This window comes from Lithobates pipiens, unplaced genomic scaffold, assembly GCF_037356315.1.
Source record: "Lithobates pipiens isolate NorthernLeopardFrog02 unplaced genomic scaffold, aLitPip1_a1.2 Scaffold_22, whole genome shotgun sequence".
NCBI classification, from domain to species: domain Eukaryota; kingdom Metazoa; phylum Chordata; class Amphibia; order Anura; family Ranidae; genus Lithobates; species Lithobates pipiens.
The window spans coordinates 81,679,947-81,701,321 of NW_027507784.1; the positions used below are offsets into that span (position 1 = coordinate 81,679,947).

Consider the following 21,375-nt stretch of genomic DNA (forward strand, 5'->3'; position numbering starts at 1 on the left):
TTTAAACTTCAGCTGTCAGCAATGGTACAAAGCATTGAAAAGTAAAAAATGAAATACATTTCTTTTTTTTTTTAATTTTGCGCTTTTTTGATGTGCAGAAAGGCAATTAGGCAAGCAGGTCTACTGATACTCTGTTGCCCCAGGACTTATACACAAAGCTATAGTGCCTGGCCACCATACCAGGGCAGGCACAAACTGAGCAAAGCAAACAGGTACTTGGAGTTGGCAAACAGGCAGAGTGGTTCAATGATAGTTCAGGTAAAAGGCAGCAGAGTTCAGAAAATAGTGGTTATCCAATCTGAGGCCATACACAGGGAAATCCAATCTAGCATGGCAGACAAATAGGCAGCTTGATCAGGCATTACACACATTATCACAAGCATGAGACTGCAGGCTTGGCTGGCTTATAACAGGCTTGGTCTCCACCCAGAGTCTGGCCACAATCATTAACCATGCAGGTGGACAGACAGACAAGGAGAATGACTACACACATTACGTTTGTTTTCCCTAGAGAAAAGATGCTTAATTTGGTCTAAATAAAAGGTCTCCAAGCTTTCTAACCAAAGGGCCAGTTTACTATCCTTCAGATTTTGGACAGGCCGGACTGTGGCCAGTGGGAGTAGAACATTTCCTGGTGTCGGTAACAACATCCAATCATTGGTATCAGTGAGAGGAATAGTCCCCATTGTTGGTGTCAGTGAGAGGAATAGTGCCCCTCGTTGGGTGTCTGTGAGTGGAAGAGTGCCCTCTCACTGACGAGAGGAATAGTTGCCTCAACATTGGTGTCTGTGAGTGGAATAGTGCCCCATCATTGGTGTCAGTAGGAAGAATAGTGCCCCAAGGGACAGATGAAGGCAAGCAAAGGGCCACATCTGGCCCCTAGGCCCCACTTTGGAGATCACTGGTTTAAATGAAAGACCTAAATGGTGTTTATAGCATAGATATAAAACTGTTCAGTGTCAGGTTGCTCAAAAAAGACACACGGCATCTTAAAGAATCCTGCGTAAGGAGTTCTTTACTTTTGCTTACTTTTTTTTTAATTAAGTTTTGGCCCGCCCCCTCATTCTCCGTGAATTCACCTAGATGAAGACATCATTGCCCTCGGCACTTTTTGGGATATGTGACCAGGAACTCCGTACATCACCCATTCACTAACAGAGGAGGGGGTTCTTTACTGTTAGAACTATAAGTATGTGGAACTCCCTTCCACAATCGGTGGTGGCAACAGGAAGTTTGACAATTTATTAAATCTTTTAGATACGCAGATAATGTGTATAATACATACGCACATATGTTGAACTGGATGGACTGATGTCTTTATTCAACCTTACCAACTATGTAACAAACAAATCAAGAGTAAGATTCTTCTCTATGTAGAGCAGTGATTCTCAACCAGGGTTCTGTGGAACCCTAGGGTTCCTCCAAAGGTTACTAGGGGTTCCTTCAGCATTGGGCAATTTCTGCCTCTCAGATAATTTCCCACTGACACCATTGATCTTTTTTAGCTATCTGTAAAGAGGTAATTCTTCCCAATGACCACAAGTGTAAGGACCATTCTTACCACTGACCATCACACTATTGTATCATGAGTTGTAGGTTTCTAATTTTTAGCAGGGGTTCCCCGAGACCGGAGAACTATTTCTAGGGTTCCTCTGTGTTGAAAAGGTTGAGAAAGACTGATGTAGAGCATCCACCAATCTAAGAGCACAGACAGTCCCTACCAGTGTGTAAAGGAAAACAGGAGGAAGAAAAAGGAGGCCAAGGAGAAGGACATTTGGATGGAGCTGAAATGTCAACCAGTCCAGCCAAGAAAGGCTCCCTTTGTCCAAACGTTTGGAAAGGGACCTGAGCTCTTTGAGACGATTCCATTGGAGCTACCATGCCAAGACTGGTCAGATCTACAATGTCACATAGCATGCTGTGGGTATAATTGTAAGCAAACAAGCCAAGGGTAAGATTCTTGCCAAAAGAATCAATGTCTATGCAGAGCACCTCCACCACTCTAAAAGCAAAAACAGTTCCCAGCAGCATGAGAAAAAGAAAAGAGAGCCAACGAAAAGGCTCGTACACACGATCAAACAAAAAGTCTGGCGGACTCAAGTCCGCCAGACAATCCGCCCGTGTGTGGGCTCTGGCGGACTATTTTTTACCCAAAAGTCCGGCGGACTTTTTTTTACCCAAAAGTCCAGTGGACTAAGATTGTAGTTTTGCACATCAATCTGTCCGCAGGACTCGCATCCTCTGGGACTGTGACATCATAATGGGCAGGGACATCATCCGGCGATGTCCCTATATAAGTCGCCGCACGCCGCGTACCTTTCATTGTGACCAGAGACAGCGACGAGGCAACAGCTCAAGAAGAGAAGAGAAGAAGAGAAGAACAGAATGCCAGAAGACAGCGGCGACAGAAGACCGGGCCACTGCTTGTAAAAGAGCTAGAAGAACCGAAGAGGGGGACAAGACCCCCGAAGAGGGGGACAAGACCCCCAAAGTAGGAAGAAGAGGGCAGCGGCGAAGAAGAAAGCCGGGCTCCTCCGCTAGTAAAAGAGCTAGCAGAAGATAGCGAAGGAGTCCGGCGAGAAGACACCCGAAGACGGAAGAAGACCCCCGGAGCTGTGCAATAAACTATTTTAACCCTTGTGTGTTGTGTTTTTTTTTTTTTTTCACAGGTGAATGGGTAGGGCTACATTTTACCCCATACTCATTCACATAGGGTGGGGGAGCCGGGATACAGGGGCCCCCTTATTAAAGGGGGCTCACGGATTCCGATAAGCTCCCCCGCCCGCAGACCCCGAACAACCAATGGCCAGGGTTGTTGGGAAGAGGCCCTTGTCCTCATCAACATGGGGACAAGGCATCCCCCCATGTTGAGGGCACGTGGCCTGGTATGCCTCAGGAGGGGGGCGCTCGCTCGTCCCCACCCCCTTTCCTGGCCGGCCGGGTAGCGTGCTCGGATAAGGGTCTCATATGGACCTGGGGGGGACCCCCACGCCGTTTTTTCGGTGTAGGGATTCCCCTTTAAGTCCATACCAGGTGACGGGGCCAGCGACGCTCAAAATTAACGGACTTTCCTCCGTGTGTGTGGGCGAGTCCGTTCATTTCAAAAGTACGGCGGATAGTCCGGCGATACGGCGGATAGTCCTCCGCAAAAGTGCCGTTTGTTGGCAGGTAGCTTGTTCGGAAAGTCCGGCGGTTTGTCCGCCAGACTAAGTCCGCCGGATAGTCTGTTACGTGTGTACGCGGCATAACCGACACTGAAATATCAACCAGCCTAACCAGGAGGAGCTCACTTTGTCCAAACGTATGAAAATGAACCTGAGTTCCTTAGGCCAAATTTAATATGAATTAATGGCATAAAGTACTGCTATTAAAAAACACCCTTTTCTCCATAGAAAAAAAAAAGTCACATTACTTTAAATTCACTCAATATGAAGTTCTCCATAGATCATGCCTTTATACATTTCAGATGTACATACCCTGGATCTGTGTGTCTCCCCTCCCCCCCGTCACATATAGGGATTACTGATTAAGCTTTGTATCCTCTGCTGGCTAGAAAAGCTTCTTCTACTGGTCACAGCTGTGAGATGAACTGTCATGGCAGAGAGTTAACCTGGCGAGCCTCCTGCCTGCTAATCCTGAGCGTGAACCATAGCAGGTGCGGTCCAGTGAAGAATGATATCCTTGCCGCAGCCTACTGCTTCCATGTATAGGACATCACCCCCCGGCCCCGAGCCCAAGCTCAGGAGGGATCATTGATGGAATCCATTGAAGAGGTCTATGTTTAGCTTAGATTAGATTTAGATTTCCGGTACAAGTTAAATAATTGAAAACTTTGCAACATCTTTATTTTTCTGCTGCTATAGTTCTTATGAGCCCCAATGTATGGCTTTCTAGTCAAAGAATTTGTAAACCTTATGCCGCGTACACACAATCGGACTTTTTCGACAGCAAAGGTCTGACGGAACGAATCCGCCGGACAATTCGATCGTGTGTGGGCTTCATCGGACCTTTGCTGTCTAAAAATCAGACGGACTTTACATTTAGAACATGTTTCAAATTTTTCCGATGGACTCGAGTCCGGTCGAAAAATCAGTTGGTCTGTATGTTAGTCCGACGGACGAAAACCGACGCTAGGGCAGCTATTGGCTACTGGCTATGATCTTCCTTATTCTAGTCCGGTCGTACGTCATCACGGTCTAATCCGTCGGACTTTGGTGTGATTGTGTGTGGCCAAGTCCGTTCATTCGGAAAGTCCATCGGAACTCCGCCGAAAGTCCGTCGGGAAGACCGTCGGACCTAGTCTGCCGGACATTCCGGTCGTGTGTACACGGCATAACGTTTCATATTCCTGATATGTGCTATACCATGTACTTGTTTTAAAAAGTATCCCATTCTCTTTCTATTGCTTCCATTATGTGAAATCCCCGGTGTTCCTGCCAGTCCCTCTGCTTTCCTATTAAAAACTGACCACACTAGACTTGAGAACATGGTGGTCAGTACTCTAGCTATGCTGAGAACTCAGCCTGCTCTGCTCCCATGATTAGACTTGTCCTGACATGCCCCCCTGCACAGCCATTTACTGGGAAGACTAATGTGCTGCTGTTTCTCCTCCTCCATCTCATATTTCAGCCAGACATTTTTACTATCCACCTGAAAGAGACATTCCTGTCCATCCAGGAGATTTAGAAATCCTCACCCCCCCTTGTGTATTCCAGCTCCTCCTGCTACATTCTCCATATTTTAAGACAAATTAGAAATCCAGCAAGAAGAGGGGGAACGCCTCTTATTGGCCACAGCAGGTGTGCATATCTGGGAACTCAGTGCAGAGATCTCACCAATGGAGTCTTTGAGAGACAGAAGACACCATGGGGTGGTTTACCTATCCAGCATGCACCAAAACCTGAACTATCAGGTTTGAATGGACTGGTCAATTAAAGTAAATAATCAAATCCAGGAGTACTGTGTGCAGTTATATATACACTATATTACCAAAAGTATTGGGACACCTGCCTTTACACACACTCATGAGCTTTAATGGCATCCTAGTCTAAAGCTGGATTTTCCGACAGGAAATGTGTGATGACAGGCTCCGAATGTTTGTATGCTCCATCGGACAATTGTTGATGGATTTTCCACGGACAAATGTTGGATGGCAGGTTTTAAAATTTTCTGCGGACAATGGTCTGTTGTTGGATTTTCCGAGCGTGTGTACACAAGTATGTTGCACAAAAGTACAAACTCGCATGCTCAGAAGCAAGGACGAGCCAGAAACCGTCGGTCTTGTAAACTAGCGTTCGTAATGGAGAATTAACATTCGCGACGCTGCAAATTATGAAATCTCGAAATGCAGCACACAATTCTCTTCTTCTAATAATAAAGCTCCTTTGCTGGTGATACTGATGGCATTATTGCAAACACATTTTCAAAGGCTTTTTTTTTCTAGTGATATCAAGAATAATATTATGTTTTTTATTTATTTTTTATTTGGGCAAGTTACCACAACACCATTATCCCATAGTTTTTAAGATCAAAGATACAACTATGTTGGTGTCTCTTGTCAATTTTACATTGTACCGTATATACTCGAGTATAAGCCGAGATTTTCAGCCTCTTTTTTGAGGCTGAAAGTGCCCCCCTCGGCTTATACTCGAGTCATCGCTGTCTGCCCGCTCGATCAGCGTGTCGAGCAGACAGACAGCGGCCATTCTATCATTCAAAAGCCGCGCCTCCGGCTCCGCCTTCGCCTGTGATAGGCGGAACACTGAATTTCCCAGCAGCCTGTGTTCCGCCTATCACGGACATCGTATCATCCTCGTACTACGGACGAGGATGATACGATGTACGTGATAGGCGGAACACAGGCTGCTGGGAAATTCAGTGTTCCGCCTATCACAGGCGAAGGCGGCGGCGCAGCTTTTGAATTTTACAATGGCCGCCGAGGCGCCGACGAAGAGGGCACGGGACGGAGGCAAGGCAAGGCAAGGCACGGCACGGGACGGGACGGGACGGAGGCAAGGCACGGCGGCGAGGCACGGCACGGGACGGAGGCAAGGAGGCAAGGCACGGGACGGAGGCTCGGGACAAAGGCTCGGGACACAGGTAGGCTGGACACACACACACACACACACACACACACACACACACACACACACACACACACGGATGGATACACACACACACAGGGATGGATGGATGGATGGATGGAGACACACACACACAGGGATGGATGGATGGATGGATGGAGACACACACACACAGGGATGGATGGATGGATGGACACACACACACACAGGGATGGATGGACGGACACACAGGGATGGACGGACACACAGGGATGGACGGACACACAGGGATGGACGGACACACACACAGGGATGGACAGGCATGTCTTACCCTCGGCTTATACACGAGTCAATAAGTTTGCCAGTTTTTTTGGGGGTAAATTGGGGGCCTCGGCTTATATTCGGGTCGGCCTATACTCGAGTATATACGGTATTTTTTTAAATGAAACTGCCAACTCCCAAACTGTCATTTGAAGTAAAACACATAGCCAAGTATTATTCTACACAATTTCTTTTATTGTGCATTAAAAAAAGAAAACAAATAAAATTAGACATGATATCTACTAATAGAACTTAACCAAAAAGTGCATTCTATGCATCCAAAAATATTGAAAATATAACAAATCAAATCATTATTATTCAACCAAAAAATAAAATAAAAGCCTCATGCATTTGTCCTGCTTCTTAATATAGGTGGTTAACAATGCCAAGAGTTGGTGAAAGCAGGGGTCCGTCATCCGGAGATAATTCTGAAAATCATCCGGATTATTCTTCTGGAGCTCCCGCAGCAAAGGCATATGACATAATTGGTCACGATTAATAAAGCAACCAATTTTTGGTCCAAGAAATCCTCCTCCTCCTGTTCCTGGACTGGACTTGGGTCAAAGCAATAACTCCAAGGCCAATAGTAAATATCATGTTATCTCCTCCGATTCCGTAACATGGCTGGTTGACGAACAGCCGTTCAGAAACGAGCTGAAAAGCACAAAATTAAAAGTGCTAAATGAAAAGCGCGAATCAACACTCACCAAACTTCTACTAACACGAAAGCAGAAGGAGCTCAAAGGGTGGCGCTAAAGAGCTGAAAAACCATGTAGTACGTCACTACGTTTGTGTTTGTTGGCCGACAATTCCTTGCCGTTTGTATGCAAGACAAAATCCAGGCACACGCGGTTTTGAGGTTTTGTCTGCGGAAAATCTGATCGTGTGTACGAGGCTTCAGTCTGTAGGGTTCAATATTGAGTTGGCCCACCCTTTGCAGGTGTAACAGCTTCATCTCTTCTGGGAAGGCTGTCCACAAGGTTTAGGAGTGTGTCTATGGGAATGTTTGACCATTCTTCCAACAGCACATTTGTGAGGTGAGACACTGATGTTGGACGAGAAGGCCTGGCTTGCAGTCTCAGCTCTTATTCATCCGAAAGGTGTTCTATCGGGTTGAGGTCAGGCCAATCAAGTTCCTCCACCCCAAACTCGCTCATCCATGTCTTTATGGACCTTGTTTGTGCACTGGTGCGCAGTCATGTTGAAACAGAAAGGGGTCATCCCCAAACTGTTCCCACAAAGTTGGGAGCATGAAATTGTCCAACATGTCTTGGTATGCTGACGCCTTAAGAGTTCCCTTCACTGGAGCTAAGGGGCCAAACCCAACCCCTGAAACACAGCCCCACACCACAATCCCCCCTCCCCCAAATGACTGCGCACCAGTGCACAAAACAAGGTCCATAAAGACATGGATGAGAGAGTTTGGGATGGATAAACTTGACTGGCCTGCACAGAGTTCTGACCTCAACTCGATAGAACACCTTTGGGATGAATTCGAGCAGAGACTGCGAGCCAGGCTTTCTCGTCCAACATCAGTGCCTGACCTCACAAATGCGCTTCTGGAAAAATGGTCAAACATTCCCATAGACACACTCCTAAACCTTGTGGACGGCCTTCCCAGAAGAGTTGAAGCTGTTATAGCTGCAAAGGGTGGGCCAATTCAGTATTGAACCCTACAGACTAAGACTGGGATGCCATTAAATTTCATGTGTGTGTAAAGGCAGGTGTACCAATACTTTTGGAAATATAGTGTACATCGATCGTTACATAGGCAGGTTCTTCTTCCTTCTGTGTAGCATAGCACAATGGTATTCCTGCTCTAGCTCAGAAGAAGTTGGTGGTCAGGTGGCCAGCAGACTTGCTTGTGTAGACCAGGTTTGTTTTAGGTTTTTTTACTCGCTGTTCAGATGTTTGTGTTTGGGTGCAGAGCTGCTTTTGCCTACAACACAAACAGATTTCAGTAGGACCTGCTGCCATCAATGAAATGCAAAGCAGGAGCAACGCATCCTCCTTAAGGTCATTCAAGCTGCAGAATTAAAATCAATTAAAAGCCAATCAATAAAGCTAGGTTCTCAAAAGCCCATGCTTTAAAAAGCAATCCGTGGTCATAGTTCCCAACTGTCCCTGATTTCGGGGGACTGTCCCTGATTTTGAGAAATATCCTTCTGTCCCCCTTTCCTCCTCATTTTGGTCTGATCTATATAGTTGTATATAAAATGCACTTTTTATCTTTCAAAAAGTGTTTCCCAGCGCTACACATTTCATCCAAATTCTAAATTGCTGCATTTATAAATGTCAAAAGCCAATATAAAAGAATAGATGTGGTAAAAAAAAGCACTTATGGGTTTAATAATTTTTTTGTATATTTATCCTTTAAAGCGGAGGTGTTGTACATTTTAAAAGCCAATATAAAGAAATAGTAGTGGCAAAAAAAAGCCCTTGTGGGTTTAATTAACCTTTTTTTTTGTGGTTAATTCTCCTTTTAAGGGGGCGTGGCAGAGGGGCGTGTCCTATGCCCACATACATTTGTTAGTAGGTGTCCCTCATTCCTATCTTATCCTGTATTTCCTACCTTATCCTATATTTTTTTGCTGTAACAGTGGGGGCTATTGCATCGCAACTGCGAGCCAACGTTTGGTTCACAGTTGCGACACAGCCCATTGACTTGAACGGCCAAGTTTGACTGGCGCTGGCAACTGTCAACTCGACCCGCTGTGCTAAATGTGATGCGGCCGAAGGTGAAAAGCTTCATGACCGCGCCATGTGAACGGCTCCTTCAGAGTGAGCTCTGAGGAAGGGAGCTTGCCTCCCGAAACGCGTCAGTTATCCTCGACACTGGAGTTGTATATGACACGTGTTTATCCTTATATATTTGTGAGTATGCTTTTGGTGTTTTTAATAACAGTTTCTAAGGTGTCTTAGATAATGCCCTAGACGTTTGCGCCCTTCTTATTTCTGTTCTTAGTGTTTTGGAGTCTCTCCGCTCAAGGAGTGCAGCATGGCCTAACTACCAGCTTCAATGAAGTCAGCTCGGCGGTTTGACAGTCTTTTGGTAATTTAGGGCTTGATCACACGTGCTTTGATCTCTGAAGAGCGATCCTGGTTCAGATCATTCTTAGGAGAGCATTTGACAAGCGTATTTGACAAGCATTATTGTATTGCCTCCTCACCGCCCACTTTAACCCCTTGAACCCCGCACTTGCGTGCCACAACCACGTACCACGTGCCACAACCACGTACATCGCACACAGTTACAGGAAACTACAGTGGCCCCATTCACTTGACTGGGTTGTGTTTGGTGGGGGCGCTGAAAGCGAAGGGGGGCTAACTCACTGCCATGACATATGTATACCCCCAGCCACTGCCTCTGCAGCTAAAGTGATGGGGAGCAGAAAAAATGTGACTCAACTGTGGGGGTTTGTCGCCCCTTAGCCGCTAGTGTGAACAAGCTTCAAGTGCAGATGAGCTACAGAAAAACCAAGCCTATTAACACTAGCATCTCACACTCAGTGGTTTGGCCTGAACTCTGAGCCTTCAGTTGGCATCACATAACCAATCCCTTGGCATCTGGTTGTGTGATTGGCACTGGAGGAACATTGGACGAGCGGTATGTTCAGGATAGGGCCGTGGTTGTCAACTTATGAGCTAAAGAAGGCCTCAAATGTGGCCCCTGACATCACCCAAGAGCCGTACATAATGTTCAATATATGCTTTGATGAAGGCTTCTTAGCCGAAACGCGTCAGCTTAGCCTGTACCCGTGTACCCATGTAACAAAATAAAGGACTTTTATTCAAGAGCATCCGAGTCGCCAGCCCTTTTCTGATTCAAGTAATGTTCAATATATGTAATGTTTGAGAGGGCTGTCAGAGACTGCAGATCTAACAGAGGAGATGAGGGTGAGAGAGTGAGGACAGGATGCATTGTTGGTGGCGAGATGCTGCAGCACTGTTAATTTTGGCAGCAAATTTTGGTTTAGTTTTAGTTTTAGTCTTAGGACCAGAATGGCATTTTAGTTTTAGTCCCATTCTAGTCTTCTGCAATTATTTTAGTTTTAGTCGTATTTAGTCGACTAAATCTCCAGTACATTTTAGTCAACTGAAAGGTCTTACTTTTTAGTCAGCTAAAATCTCCAGTATATTTTAGTCGACTAAAACTCATTTTAGTCGTCTGAAATGGAATGAGTGTAATTAAATTGTAATGCATTAGTTAACATTTCTCTACAATTCCCAAAGTCATTATATACTGCTGGAGTGAAAAATCGAATATGTTATCATTTATGGTATTGAGGTATGAGCATGCACTAAAGGCCAGTGTTCATTTTAAAGTCAAATTTCAATTTCGTTTTAGTCTTAGCCCTTGTACACACGGTCGGACATTCCGACAACAAAATCTGTCGGATTTTGTCCAACGGATTTTGTCCGAAACTGGTGTTGCATACACGCGGTCGGACAGAGTTGTCGGAAAATCCGATCGTTCCTAACGTGATGACGTTATTTAGTTACGACGGGACTACGTTCAGGCTAGTAGCCAATAGCTTTGGTCTAGGAATTTGATCTGAGCATGCGTGGCACTTTGTCCGATCGGAAATTCTCTACAAACGATCGGACATGTTGTCGGAAAATTTTTATATCCAGCTCTCAAACTTTGTTGTTCAGACATTCCGATGGAAAAAGTCAGATGAAGCCCACACACAGTCGGATTATCCGACAACACGGTCCGGTGTGTACAAGGGCTTAGGCCGCGTACACACGCGCGGACTGTTCGCCCAACCTTGTTCGGCAAACAGTTTCATCAAACAGTCCGCTCAAAATTTGCATGAGCGGACTTGCCCACACACGAGCGGACTGTTTGACGAACAAGGTTGGGCAAACAGTTCGCTCAACTTTTGAAATGAACGGACTCGCCCACGTAAGGAGGAGGCAAATCCGCCCATTTCAAGCGCGTGTACAGGTAGGCGGGGCCCGCGAAGGAGACGTCGCGGGCTCCGCCGCCTGGAATGGGCTTAAAGGGGAACCCCAACGCCGAAAAAAATCGGCGTGGGGGTTCCCCCCAAGTCCACACCAGACCCTTGTCCGAGCACGCTACCCGGCCGGCCAGGAAAGGGGGGCGAGCGAGCGCGCCCCCCCTCCTTAGCCGTACCAGGCCGCGTGCCCTCAACATGGGGGGTGCCTTGGGGAAGGGGGGGCCGCGCGGCCCCCCCACCCCAAAGCACCTTGTCCCCATGTTGATGAGGACAAGGGCCTCTTCCCGACAACCCTGGCCGTTGGTTGTCGGGGTCTGCGGGCGGGGGGCTTATCGGAATCCGGGAGCCCCCTTTAAGAAGGGGGCCCCCGGATACCGGCCCCCCACCCTATGTGAATGAGTATGGGGTACAATGTACCCCTACCCATTCACCTGTGAAATAAAGTACAAATAAAAACACAACACAGGGGAAAAAAATATTTTATTGCACAGCCGGGGGTCTTCCGTCTTCGGGGGTCTTCTCGCCGGACTCCTCCGCTATGTGTGTGTAGCTCTTTTGCCAGCGGAGGAGTCCGGCTTTCTTCCTCCCCGCCGCCGGCCTCTTCTCCCGACTTCGGGGGTCTTGTCCCCCTCTTCGGTTCTTCTGCCGGGCCACCGCGCCTGGTCCGGTGGCCCGGTCTTCTGTCGCCGTCTTCCGTTCTTCTGTCGCCGCCTTCGGTTCTTCTGCCGGGCCACCGCGCCTGGTCCGGTGGCCCGGTCTTCTGTCGCCGTCTTCCGTTCTTCTGTCGCCGCCTTCGGTTCTTCTGCCGGGCCACCGCGCCTTCTTGTAGCTCTTTTACAGGCGGTGGCCCGGTCTTCTGTCGCCGCTGTCGCCTTCCGTTCTTCTTCTTGTTCTTCTTGTTCTTCTCCAGGAGATGTTGACACGTCGCTCCCTCCGGCCGGAATGCCAGAGCCGCCCTGCGCTGTGACTTATATAGTGACAATGGGGCGGTGTCACATGGTATATGTCACATGGGTTGGTCACATGGGTTGATGTCACATGGGGACTATGACATCGTAAGGGGGCGGGGTCACCATGTGACCAACCCATGTGACATATACCATGTGACACCGCCCCATTGTCACTATATAAGTCACAGCGCAGGGCGGCTCTGGCATTCCGGCCGGAGGGAGCGACGTGTCAACATCTCCTGGAGAAGAACAAGAAGAACAAGAAGAAGAACGGAAGGCGACAGCGGCGACAGAAGACCGGGCCACCGCCTGTAAAAGAGCTACAAGAAGGCGCGGTGGCCCGGCAGAAGAACCGAAGGCGGCGACAGAAGAACGGAAGACGGCGACAGAAGACCGGGCCACCGGACCAGGCGCGGTGGCCCGGCAGAAGAACCGAAGAGGGGGACAAGACCCCCGAAGTCGGGAGAAGAGGCCGGCGGCGGGGAGGAAGAAAGCCGGACTCCTCCGCTGGCAAAAGAGCTACACACACATAGCGGAGGAGTCCGGCGAGAAGACCCCCGAAGACGGAAGACCCCCGGCTGTGCAATAAAATATTTTTTTCCCCTGTGTTGTGTTTTTATTTGTACTTTATTTCACAGGTGAATGGGTAGGGGTACATTGTACCCCATACTCATTCACATAGGGTGGGGGGCCGGTATCCGGGGGCCCCCTTCTTAAAGGGGGCTCCCGGATTCCGATAAGCCCCCCGCCCGCAGACCCCGACAACCAACGGCCAGGGTTGTCGGGAAGAGGCCCTTGTCCTCATCAACATGGGGACAAGGTGCTTTGGGGTGGGGGGGCCGCGCGGCCCCCCCTTCCCCAAGGCACCCCCCATGTTGAGGGCACGCGGCCTGGTACGGCTCGGGAGGGGGGCGCGCTCGCTCGCCCCCTTTCCTGGCCGGCCGGGTAGCGTGCTCGGACAAGGGTCTGGTGTGGACTTGGGGGGAACCCCCACGCCGATTTTTTTCGGCGTTGGGGTTCCCCTTTAAGCCCATTCCAGGCGGCGAAGCCCGCGACGTCTCCTTCGCGGGCCCCGCCTACCTGTACACGCGCTCGAAATGGGCGGACTTTCCGAGCGGGAACAGTCCGCTCATTTCGAAAGTACAGCGGACAGGCCCACACACGGGCGGACTGTTCGCTCAAACACAGTTTCAGCGGACAGTTTTTCGGAATTTCCGAAAGACCTTGTCCGTCCAACTGTCCGCTGAAACTGTCCGCTGAAAGCCCACACACGAGCGGACTGTCCGCCCAAACACTGTTCAGCGGACAAGGTTGGGCGAACAGTCCGCCCGTGTGTACGCGGCCTCAGTCTTTTGATTAAAATGCCATTTTAATTTTAGTCCCATTGCAGTCTCTTGACTAAAATGCCATTTTAGTTTTAGACTTATTTTAGTCATCTCAATAGTTTTTTTGTTGTATTTTAGTTGACTAAAACAGTATTCATTCAGTTGACTAAAACGTTTTAGTCATTTTAGTTGACGAAATGAACACTGTGTGCTGCAGACGACAATACATAACTGGGAACCTGTTCCACGAGGCTAAAAGAGATCAATACTATTACCCCAATCAATGTTCCCATTACAGACTGCTGAGGTCTGAGGGCTGCACATCAACCAGCAAAGGGCCATATTCAGCCCTCGGGCCACAGGTTGGGCACTAGAGGGATAGGTGGTCTTTCTCACCTTCATATTCAGGGCAGCAGAAAGGTCAGTATCTAACAAATAGATCAGTTCTATAAAAAAAACTTTTTCTTTTAAGCACTTTTGGAGCATACAAACATTCCATAACTGTCCAACAAGGTGACCTACTGCCATTGGGGAACTAAAAGTCCCAGTATATCAGCAAATACCCAATGTGTTCATTTATATACTGCTAACACATTACACAGCTCCATTAAAGAGGAAGTAAACCCTGATGGGTTTACTTCCTCTTTCATTCCCTGCAAAGGCAAAGCATAATGGACTACTATGCATCGCATAGTAGCCCATTATGTGTCACTTACCTGACACAGGAGCCAGCGATGTCACCGCTGTCCCCTGTAGTCCGGCGCATCCATCTTTTCGGTGGGGTCTCGCAGCTCCGCCGCTGTCATTCGGCGGAGCCGTGATGACGTCACTCCCGCGCATGCGCACAGGAGCCGACACGCGCAGCAGCTCCATTGTTGGAAATGCCGCACTCAGTGCGCCTGCGCGCCGCTGTCTACGGCGCATGCGCCGTAGACAGCGGTGCCTGTTTTCGGGCAAATATCTCCTAAACCGTATAGGTTTAGGAGATATTTCTTGGACCTACAGGTAAGCCTTAATCTAGGCTTACCTGTAGGTCAAAGTGGTTTGTAAGGGTTTACAACCACTTTAACATCATCGCCACACAGAGACAATTGCAACCTAAAGCTCACCACACACCTTACAATCTAATTGTTCAATCAACTTTAGATCTAGCAAAATCTATTCTTTGGGGTTGATTTACTAAACACAAATAGACTGTGGACTTTGCAAGTGCAGTTGCTCCAGAGCCTATTAAACGAGGTAAAGCTTCACGTTACAAAGAATACCCAATCACGTGAAAGGAAAATGAAAAATAATGCATTTGGGTGGCAAAAACATGAATCCAATCTATACACTGGGGGGGAGAACCTCTGGGGGAATCTAGGATGGAAAAGGACCTGGGGGTCCTAGTAGATGATAGGCTCAGCAATACCAAGCTGCTCCTAACAAAGCAAACAGAATATTGGCATTAAAAAGGGGATCAACTCCAGAGATAAAATGATAATTCTCCCGCCATACAAGACTCTGGTCCGGCCGCACCTGGAATATGCCGTCCAGTTCTGGGCACCAGTTCTCAGGAAGGATGTACTGGAAATGGAGAGAGTACAGAGAAGGGCAACAAAGCTAATAAAGCGTCTGGACGATATTAGATATGAGGAAAGGTTGTGAGCACTGAACTTATTCTCTCTGGAGAAGAGACGCTTGAGAGGAGATATGATTTCAATATACAAATACCGTACTGATGACCTCACAATAAGGATAAAACTTTTCCGCAGAAGGGAGTTTAACAAGACTCGTAGAGGGTTCTTTTACTGTAAGAGCGGCAAGGATGTGGAATTCCCTTCCACAGGTGGTGGTCTCAGTGGGGAGGCATTGATAGTTTCAAGAAACTATTAGATAAGCACCTGAATGACCACAACATACAGCGATATACAATGTAATACTGACATATAATCACACACATAATTTGGACTTGATGGACTTGTGTCTTTTTTCAACCACACCTACTATGTAACTATGAATTTTTTTTATTTTTGCTTGCACATGATTGGATGAGAGAAGTCAGCAGAGCTTCCCCTCCTTTACTAAGCTCTGGAGTCACCGCGCTTGCAAAGTGCACAGTCTATTTGCCTTCAGTAAGTCAACCCCTATGTAGTGCAAGGACAAAGGACCTACGTGATTGGATGCAAATTGATTCTTTATATAGTTTTGTTAAATCTAAAGCTGATTCTGTGGTCAGATTGTAATATGTATGGTGGCCCTAACAGGTCTTCCAAGACGCCCATGGGCCAACTGCAGGTGAATAAAGCCAACCAGTGTTTATTTTTATGGAAAGGAAAAGCGGGGTAATTGAAGGGAACCTGCACAGACCTGGGAATACCTTGGGGACAATTAGGCAACCTATTCCCAGGAACCACAGATATCAAAAGCTGTGGAGATGGATGTCAGATATTGTTACATATTTCCATTTTCCATGTACTCTATCCAAACACCACAGACATCTTACAGTTTGTACATATAAATATCCTATAAAGCATAAAAATGATTAAAAACGGGAACAAAATGGGAGCTGTTGCCCAGAACAACCAATCCGATGCACAGTCTTTATTCATCAAAGTGTCATAAATACCATCTGTCTGTATTGGAGTACATAACTACCCAACCTGTGAGCAGCAAGCAAATGTATAAAATCCAATTATTTGGTCTTGTGTCTAAATAGGGACCTCTGTAGGGACCTACATGTCCTGGGACAATCCCTTATAACCTTGGACTGGTGAAGGCTGGCACCATCTGGTACATATTGAGTTGTGCTGTCTACGGACACGCCATGCTGTCTGTTGTACACATAAATATTAGATAACTCCCCAACAACAAAAGACTCATCGTTGACAGCTGGAAGCGAGTGACAGCCACTGCCCGGAAAACAACCATTCGCATACATTGGTCTCGCTGAACTCCACTGCCCTCGATCGGCCAATCAGATTCAAACCTGTGGTGGAATCTTGAATGTGATTGGCTGGCCGCAGACAATGTAGACAGTTCTTTGATAAACAAGGCCTAAAGTCTGATCTAAAAATAAAAGAACCCAGCAATGGCCAACAGTTCCAGTTCTATTCAGTTTTAACTCCCACCGTATAAAAGCGTCCTTTGCGTGCGTCAATGTTTGTGTGCCTTGCTGGCACGATACAGTTTATGCGTGTTGGGTCTTATTTACTAAGTATGGTAACCCCTGGCAACCAACCAGAAACCATCTTTCATTAGCATGGCTGCACTTAACTGCTAAATGTTGATTTTTGATGCTACAGGTCAGGGACCTGGTCTGCTGGAAGATTGCATACAAGTGGTAGAGTAGTACACAGGCCAATGAGTATGGCAACAATGGCAAAGATTCAAAATGTAAAGTGGACAGGTTGCTATGGGTTATCATAATCTGCACAGCCTTGCAGCAGATTGCACTGTCTGAACGACTTGGGTACTTGCCTTGTACGCAATTGGTGCTATAGACACATTAGCATGATCATAAGATGGGAGAACATTCATTAGTGTATAGGTCAGCCATACTCAACAAAGGTTCCTTCAGGGGTTGCTCTGGGTCCCTTGAGCTGTGGCTGGTTGACCATCCATCTAAGGGTGCCTGCATAGTTCTGGGGTCAATTCCACTTGGCAGAGCCAGCAACAGGACACCAATGATCTTTTCAGCTGTCTTGGTGGAATTGTGACTACCACTGTAAGGAGGACATTCTTCCAACTGACCATCAATGTAAAAAAGGCATTCTTCCTACTGACCACCAATATTAGGGGCATTCTTCCCAATGACTACCCATATAAGGTGACACCTTTCTACTGACCACCTATGTAAGGGACATTCTTCCTACTAACCACCAATCTAAGGAACATTCTTCCCACTGACCACCTATGTAAGGGACATTCTTCCTACTAACCACAGATGTAAGGGAAGTCTTTCCACTGATTTCCATTGTAAAGGGCATTATTTCCACTGATCACTAATGTAGGAATATTCTTCCCACTGACCACCAATGTAAGGAGCTTTATTCTCAATGACCACCAGCTTAAGGAGCATTCTTTCCAATGACCCCCAATGTAAGAAGCATTCTTCCCACTGACCACCAATGTAGGGAGATTCTTCCCACTGACCCCCAATGTAAGGAGTATTCTTCCCAATGACCCCCAATGTAAGGAGTATTCTTCCCAATGACCCCCAATGTAAGGAGTATTCTTCCCAATGACCCCCAATGTAAGGAGTATTCTTCCCAATGACCCCCAATGTAAGGAGTATTCTTCCCAATGACCCCCAATGTAAGGAGTATTCTTCCCACTATCCACCAATGTAAGGAATATTCTTCTCGCTGACCACCAATCTAAGGGACATTCTTCCTACTGACCCCCAACTAAAGGGTTTTGGCAGGCGGTCCTCTAGATCTGATAATTATCGGGTTCCTCTGTGATTGAGGCAGGCTGATGTAGATGGTAATATCATCATTATCGATTTACAAATGCCTTCTGCCTTCCTAGATGTACCTGATGCTGACAGATAACTTGGAATGAGCACTGTAGGGATATTCTTCCCACTGACCACCAATGTAAGGAGCATTCTTCCTAATGACCACCAGCGTAAGGAGCATTCTTCCCAATGACCCCCAATGTAAGGAGTATTCTTCCTACAGTCCACCAATGTAAGGAGTATTCTTCCCAATGACTCCCAATGTAAGGAACATTCTTCCCACTGACCACCAATGTAAGGAACATTCTTCTCACTGACCACCAATGTAAGGAACATTCTTCCCACTGACCACCAATGTAAGGAACATTCTTCTCACTGACCACCAATTTAAAGAACATTCTTCCTATTGACCCCCAACTAAAGGGTTTTGGCAGGGGGTGCTCTAGACCTGGTGATTATCGGGTTCCTCTGTGATTGAGGCAGGCTGATGTAGATGGTAATATCATCATTATCACTTTACAAATGCCTTCTGCCTTCCTAGATGTACTTGATGCTGACAGATAACTTGGAATGACGGGATTGTGGAAAAGACATAAAGGAGCCCCAGGCTATACAAGAGGCAATTCTATTTTCCAGTGACTGAGGCCTGCCCGTGCCATACACCAACCTCCTAAACCCAGCTTGGGGGGGCAAAGCGACGCAAAACATGAGACCCCCAGATGAGCCCCCCCCCAGCGCGGTTATTTACCACCGATAATCAGTGCCCAGAACTGGCAGCCATCTCGGCTCACTGGGGAGGAGGGTTTTCTTTTAACTCACTGCCTGCCAGATTGAGGCCAAGCTGGCACTCACAAATGATGTGCAAAAAGATGTGGGTGATGGTGGGCAGCAATGCATGGGTCACTAATAAGGAAGCCATGGGGTGATAAGGCTTGGTGGAATTCCTACTGGGGAAATAAGTATGGTGCCTAGGTTTAGGGGGTCATCAGATCAAAGCGTAAAGGGGGAGATAAAAGGAAGAAACTTACATTAGATATCAGCAGTGGGGATGAGATTCCTGAACAGCTCATGGGTTCCATTATTCTCAGGTTGGGGAGAATTGGAGGGAGTGGGGGGGGGGGGGGCACGGTTGTTATAAAAAATAAGGGAGGTCTCTGCTAATCATGGAGTGTTGGTAACCCAGTGTAGGATCAGTTATTGACAGTACCTAGGGTGGGGTGAGTCACATCGGTGGGAGGTGTCCTGAGATGGGGACCATGCATGGAGCTGTCACCCTACGGTCCAGCCGCCAGCACTCTCCTTCTTGTGCAAAGGCGATGTTGGCTGTCTCTCTGCCTCTCCTGCCGTCTCTCACTCATCCTCAGGCAGCAACGTTTCTCCGGCTGTCTTGTGAGATCCCTCCAGGGTCCGGCCGTCCAGCACGCAGCGGCAGGGTCTGTCACTTCAGTCTTAGGCTCCCCGGCGGTCTCTTCTACGTGATGCTCAAGTGCGTCTCCCCCATGGCTGGGTTCCTGGCCCCGGGCTCGTCTTACGTGGCCATTGTGCTGTTCTCTCCATCACTCTCTTCCTCTCTTTGTCCCCATCTCTGCTCTCTCCTTCCTTCTCCCTCTGCGGTTGGAGGGGCTTTGTGAAAAGAGACCTCCCCCCCTCCTTCCCCTCCCTCAGTCAGCCTTCCCTTCTCTGTGTCTGCTGTCTCTGCCCTCCTCACACCTCCTGCTCTGCACTTTCCTTGGTCTTTTAACAAGCAGACTGTGCCCTCAGTTACCCCTGGGCATCCCCACTTCATGCCATCTGCCCCCCTCGCCTCCACCCTCCCCAGTGTCCGCTCTCTTCACAGAGCTTCACTCCTTCTATGTGGATCTCTCCTTCTTCTCTCTGTGATTCCTCCTCGTCTCTTCCCACCACCTCCTCTCTTTGTCTCTCTCTTCCCCCTTCCTTGTCTGTCACCTGGAAGTCTCCCTTATTCTATTCTATCCCCAGCTCTCTCTCTCTGCACTCCCTCTCTTTCTCTATGTCTACTCTCTCTTCTCCTCTCCTGACTGTCTCTCCTCTTTCTACAGCTCTCTCTCCTCTTTCTCTATCTCTACTCTCTCTTCTCCTCTCCTTACTATCTCTCCTCTTTCTACAGCTCTCTCTCTCTGCACTCCCTCTCTTTCTCTATCTCTACTCTCTCTTCTCCTCTCCATACTGTCTCTCCTCTTTCTACAGCTCTCTCTCTGCACTCTCTCCTCTTTTTTTCTCATTGACTCTCCCTTTCTGCCTCTTTCTAGCACTCTCTCTCTCTCTCCTGTCCTCTCTAACTATCTCTTCTCTCTCTCTCCTCTTTGTCTCTCTCCAGCACTCTGACTTTACCCCCTTTCCTTCCTGTTCTCTCTACTCTCTCCCTCCTCTCCTTACTGTCTCTGCCCTCTCTCCAGCACTCTGTCTGTACTCTCTCTCCCTTTCCCTTCCCCTGTGACTCTACTCTCCATCCTCTGTCTCTCTCCAGCACTCTCTCACGCTCCCTCTGTCTCCTCTCCTCTTTCTCCAGCACTTTTATTTTCACTCTTTATTTTCTGTCTCTTTCCAGCACTTTCCCTCTCCTCTCCCTTTCTCCCATATTTTCTACCTCTCCAGCACTCTAGGTGCGCTTTCTCTGTCCTCTATTTTCCAAGTGTCTCTCCTATTTCTGCCTCTCGCTCTCTCCCCCCCCCCCCCCCCATGTTATGTCTCTCTCACCTATTTTCTGGCTCTCTCGTTCTCTCTCCAATTTTGTGAGTGTGCGTCTCTCGCTTATATTTTTTCTCTCTCTTCTCCTCTTCTCTCTCGTTCTCCCCTATTTTATGTTTCTGTTTCTCCTATTTTATGTTTCTCTGTCTCTTATTTTCTATCTCTCCCCCCCCTTTTTTTGCAGCACTCTGTCTATATTCTCTTTCCTCTCCTTTCTGTCTCTCTCTCCAGCACTCCCCTCTCCTCTCCCTTTATCAGATGTTTTCTGTATCCCCCACACTGGCTGCACTCTCCCCCTTTCCTTTCTGTCTCTCTTCAGATCTCTGGCTGCACTCTCTCTCCTGTTTTCTATCTCTTCAGCACTATAGCAGCACCTTGTCCCCCCTCCCTTCTGTCTCACATGCACTCTAACTAAACCCCTCTCTCCTATTTCCTGTCTGCACTCTATCTCCTCCCCTCATCTCCCAGCACTCTACCTCCTCTCCTCCTGTCCCAGCACTCTCCATCTTCCCCTCATCTCCCAGCACTCTCCCTCTTCTCATCTCCCAGCACTCTCCCTCCTCCCCTCCTCTCCCAGCACTCTCCCTCTTCCCCTCATCTCCA

The 21,375-nt window shown here is 47.8% G+C and overlaps 1 protein-coding gene across 2 annotated transcripts in view; it reads right to left on the bottom strand.

The window, feature by feature from the left end:
* TMEM198 (transmembrane protein 198) overlaps nucleotides 1–20,752 on the bottom strand; it is an 83,131-nt gene extending 62,379 nt beyond the window's left edge. The window contains exon 1 of one of the 2 annotated variants that reach the window (XM_077447795.1): nucleotides 19,271–20,752. The gene's annotated coding sequence lies outside the window, so the exon portion shown is untranslated. Of the gene's footprint in view, nucleotides 1–19,091; nucleotides 19,244–19,270 lie in introns of those variants that run through there. The other variant, XM_077447796.1, reaches the window with a different exon arrangement.
* Nucleotides 20,753–21,375: the final 623 nt, after the last annotated feature.